Source organism: Dipodomys ordii, unplaced genomic scaffold (genome assembly GCF_000151885.1).
Source record: "Dipodomys ordii isolate 6190 unplaced genomic scaffold, Dord_2.0 Scaffold127, whole genome shotgun sequence".
Classification (NCBI taxonomy): Eukaryota; Metazoa; Chordata; class Mammalia; order Rodentia; family Heteromyidae; genus Dipodomys; species Dipodomys ordii.
The window spans coordinates 231,637-237,282 of NW_012267343.1; positions in this window are offsets into that span (position 1 = coordinate 231,637).

Below are 5,646 nucleotides of genomic sequence, written 5' to 3' on the forward strand. Positions count from 1 at the left end.
AGTCAAAGGGTGCATAGTTGTAGAAAGACATGATCTACTTAATAATCATATATTCTATATTCCAAAATACCTGAAAGACAAATGTTGTAAATATCCTTGCTTCAAATAAATGATAATTATTTGAAAGGATGGATATGTTGATTAGCCAGATCTGATTACTCTATAGTACCCTATATACACATAAATATACACAATTATTATTTGTAAATTTAAAATTAAATATAATTTTAAGAACTTTTTATGACAGATCTGAGGCTGAACTCAGGGCCCCAGAATTGTCCTTGAGCTTTTTTACTCAAGGCTAGTGCTCTACCCCTTGAGCCACAGCTCCACTTCCAGCTTTTTTTTGGTGCTTAATTGGAGATGAAAGTCTCTCGGAGGTTCCAGTCCATGCTGGCTTCAAACCACATCCTCAGATCCCAACCTCCTGAGTAGCTAAAATTACAGGTGTGAGCCATCAGCACCCAACCTAAAGAATTACCTTTAAATGATAAGTATTTTAGTATTTAATTTCCCCAATTTAATCATTCTACAGTGTACACATGTATTGAAGCATTACATATGTCCCACAAATGTATGTAAACTTGTTATACGTAACTGAAAGTAAGTAAATACACAAAAACATTTTCAAAATTCCTAAGGAATATATAGCAAAGAAGTACTGAAAAATGTGGAGGTAAACTAGAAGGAAAAAAGTTAATAGTTATACTATTTTTTTCTTCAGCCTCAAAAAAACCCTGAGGGTAGCAGCCAGACATAACTTTATGTAGCACTCAGGAGACTAAGCCAGGAAGAATTGTGGATTTGTGGATTGTATAGCAGACTGTACTTAAAGAAAAAAAAAGCATTTTTAAGGAAGGGAGAGAAGGAGGAAGGAAGAGAGAGGAAAAGAGGGAGAGAGAGAGGAAAATGGGGAAGAAGGGAAGAGAAGAAGAGGGAGGGATGGAGGTAAAGAAGGAGGGAGAAAGGGAGGAAAAGAAAGAGGGAAGGAGGGAGGGAGGATGGGAGGGAAGGGGGGAGGAATCTTAAGGGTTTGACTCTTATTTTTATTCCTTGCCATAGTAATGCAAAGAATGTACAAGAGTACACCAGATCTATGATAAATGAGGATCCTGGTATATAATCACCCAGCATACTGTACCTGTTTGTTGACTACTTATTGTTCAACTAATAATTAACAAGAAGCAGTAGTACATTAAAAAGATAATAACACCTAGAAATATCCCAAAGAGGGCTTCATAAGCATCAAGACACGCAAGCCAAAGGGACCCAGCTCTAGCACATTGACTGAGCTGAGTCAGTCTGCTTTCCACGTGACCACTCACCTCCCAGTGTGAAATGACTGGATATAGAAAGATGAGCTGAGAATAAAAACATCACAGTGTTATTGCAATGTACGATGTTTTCTTGGTCTGTTTTCTGTTGCTATAACTGAGTGCCTGAGACTGGATGATATGTGTGGAATGAAGTTTATTTTAGCTCATGGTTCTGGAATTCCAGGAGGATCTACTTGAGGGCATTGGGCAGTTTCATCTCATAGCAGAAAAGCAGGACAAGCACACATAACAGACATGCAACATGAGGGTGGCCTCCCTTTATAACAACCTACAGTCATGGTAAGTAATCCATTTACCCATGTGAGAAATCTATAACTTGAGAGTAGCATTAGTTTTTTTCATGAGAGTAAAGTCTTCAGGATCCAGACACCTTCCTGATGTCCCACCAGTTCTCAACATCCTTACAGTGGTGACAAAATTCCAACCTGAATTTGTCTGAAAGGGGACAAACCACATAGAAATCATAGCAAATGTGTGGCCTATCATTTATTCCACTGTAACTCTATGTAAATTTGGCACAAGGTGAAGCACAATGTGTCTGTCTAAATAACTCCATTCTTTTCAGAGGAAAACAAAGTTGAAAAAAGAAAGAAGAGAAGGAAGAGAGGATGGGAAAGAAAGAAGCAGCAAAGCAAGCAAGCGTAATAGAGAGAAACTTGACCAGCTGTGCTCTTGATCGATTCTTTCTCAAGTAGATCTGGGGTCTCAAAATGTAACTTGCAGAAAGCCAAAAACAGAGATTAATAGACAGTTGAAACACTTTTCCTAAACAGGCTCCCACTCCCTTTGACAGGTACAGAAATACTTAAGGCTACTTCTCAGTAATCATAGGTCCAGGTCCTCATTTTCTTGCTTTGGCCCAAAAAGCCATAAATATCCCTTGGAGGATGGAGAACTCCATATCACATAACATAGGCTAGTTACTGGAAGTAGCTGTTGGATCTAAAGCTGGAATAATTCTCAGACTTTCCTCTTGATAGAAAAAGCATATAATCCCTCTGTACAGTATTTTCACAGTAAAAAAGCATATAAAATTTATTTTAATTCATATATATATATATATATCACATTTTCTCGATCCATTCATCTACTGAGGGGCATCTGGGTTTATTCCATATCTTAGCTATGGTAAATAATACTGCAATAAACATAGTTGTGCTGGTAGCTTTAGTATGGTCTTGTTTGCGATCATTTGGATAAATGCCCAAATGTGGGATTGCTGGGTTTACGTGGACTCTTTTGAGGAACCTCCATACTGCTTTCCAAAAGGAGGGTAGGGGAAAAACAAAGGAGGAAGTAACAATGCTTGATAGGAAATGTACTTATGACCTTGCTCATGTAACTGTAACCCCTCTGTACGGTATTTTTACAATAAAAATATATTTAAAAAAGAAAACAAAACAGCAACAAAAAACTATTTTAATGATATAGTGGGGGGGAAATCAAACACTTATTAGTCTCCAAAGAGCTTGGGTAGAATCCATGAACCAACATAAAACTCTTACCATACCTTCCTTGCTGATCACTAAACTAGCACGCGTGGGCGTGCGCGCGCGCCCGCGCGTGCACACACACACACACACTCACTCACACACTCACAAACCAACCACATTTTTCCATTGTCTGGAAACTATTATTCTTCCACCATAAATAAATAAATAAACAGCAGTCTAATTCTATGAATATCCCCATATTTCAATATTCTCAACCTTGTTCTTCACTTTGGCCAATGTGGATGTAGAGTATCACTTATGAGATATCACTGTGAACCCAGAGAGGCTCTGGAAATTGTTTCATTGTCAGGAAAGAGGCATTGACATTCTCCATGTCCCCTGGACCATACTTTACTTTCTAAACTTGGACAAGAATCAGGAAAAAGTTTCCTAAGGAAATATCCTGTTCCCTCAGAGCACCAAGAGCCCCGTGAAGGCCTGGCCAAAAAAAAAAAAAAGTTTTAAAAAAAGATTAAAATCTAACCAGCTCTGTGTAGCTCTGACTTTTGCAATGAGAATTTCAGAATTCCAGTCTCTATGTTAAGGTATTGAGTGAAAAAAGAATCTAAAGCAGTGTTGTTGATGCTTATTTTCTTTTAATTAGAAAGTGTCTAATTGTATCTGGTTTCTCTCTTTATTATTCTTATTCTCATGGCACTAGGTAAGGGGAAAAAGTCAAGAGGCTAGAGCCTTTAGATGAACTGTGAACTCTTAGAATGTGCATACACAAAGTGGAAAAGGCTCTGCTTCTGGAGAAATTGCCATGGAGAGAAAATGTCCAGCTATCACAAGCTCTCTTAACTAAACAGTCTTGGTTATCATCCGCATCTATCAGGTATGCCTTCCTTAGTGCCCACCATCCAAGACGTCCATTAATCAAACACCATCAAAAATCATTCTGAGGGCTGGGAAGGTGGCTCAGTGGTAGAGCGCTTGCCTTGCATGCATGAGGCCCTGGGTTCGATTTCTCAGCACCACATAAGCAAAAAGAAAAAAGCTGGAAGTGGCACTGTGGCTCAAGTGGTAGAGCGCTAGCCTTGAGCTGAAGAGCTGAGGGACAGTGCCCTGGCCCAGAGTTCAGGCCCCACGACCGGACCCAAAAAAAAAAATCATTCTGAGTGTTCTGATGAGACCTCAGTGAATCAGGAAAAGATGACTCATGGGTTATTGTTCAAATTAACCAAAATGAAGTCAAGGGCTATCTATGTGTACAAAAAAGAGTGGGTGGCCACAATGACTAAGCCTCCAGAGTTCACATGTTTGGGTAACCTAAGTGCACGCAAGGCAGACTTCCAAAGTTTGATGATAACTAGCTACTTATTTCACTAAAATATTTCTCCCTGCCTCTGAGCATAAATAGTAAATATTTTGGGTTGAAAGGCTAACCACCTTCCAGGCAGTATGTTTTATTACGTTTTGTGTGTGCAGTCCTCCAAACAACCATAAGAGATTGGTATTCTCCTATCTCCACCTTACAGGTGCAGAAACTGTTTCATGAGGAAGTAACTTGCCTTTGATTCCTTGCCAGATAAGGATTGGGACCACCTACCACCTACCCACCAAATTCACTCTCCATGACCTCTGTCACAAGTGAGGCATTTCCTCTTTTCAGAAATAAGCCAAGAGGCTGGGATTCCCCTCTGACAATAGAAGTCTTGATAATTAAGGTCTTTCTTCCCATCGGACCTCAATTTCTCCTTTTCTTAAATACAGGGACACACTGCATGATCTCTACAGTCCAGAGACCTTAGGAGGCTTTAAGAATGGTTTAAAAGTGTAACCAGTAAGAAAGTGAGATGTAGGTAGCTCAAGGAGGAAGAACTCTCACTATACCTGGATGACTTCTGCCCTGATGATAGTGAATTAAATGGAGCACTATTCTCTAGGCTGTGGTTTCAAATCCATTGCACTTCTTCCTTACATCTACAGAAAGGCCTAAAAAAATGACCATCCACACATTCTTTCACTCTGAAAATATGTATCAAGGGACTATTGTGTTCCAGGATCCATGTCAATGTGAGTGATGTAACAAAGAAGCAGATGCATTCCTCATGCTGGGCAGCTAGCAGCATGGTGAGGAAGACAGCATTGAAAGTACTAAGATTCAGCTCCACACTGAGGATGGGATCACTGCTCCCGGCCAGCATTGGTAGAGAGTCACCAGATTCCTTTTCAACGCCTATCTGAGCATGATGGCACACATCGATCATCCTAGTTTCATAGGATGCTGAGATTGGGAAGACTGAAGTTCTAGGTTAACCCTAGGCAGAAAAGTCCATGAGACTCCATCTCAAGAGAGGGAAACTGATGCAACAGTGCACCCTTGTCCCCCCACCTAGGTAGATCACAGTCCAGAAATATACCTGAGTAGGAAGCAAGACACTATCTTAAAATAACCAGCACAAGGCAGGCACTGGTTACAGGCTCCTGCCTGTAACCCTAGCTATTCAAGAGATTGAGATCTGAGGATTGCAGCTTGAAGCCAGCCTGAGCAAGAAAGTCTATGAGACTCTTATCTGCAATAAACTGCTTTTTAAAAAGCCAGAAATGGCTCTGTGGCTCCAGTGGAAGAGAACTTAACATTGAGCAAAAGTGGCTCAGAGACAGTGCCAGGCCCAGATTTCAAGCCCAAGGACCAGCACAATAATAATAATAACCAGCTCAAGAAAAGCTAGAGGTATGGCTTAGCAGTAGTGTCTACCTAACAAGTATGGAAGACCCAAGTTCAAATTCCAGGACAAGAAAGAAAGAAAGAAAGAAAGAAAGAAAGAAAGAAAGAAAGAAAGAAAGAAAGAAAGAAAGAAAGAAAGAAAGAA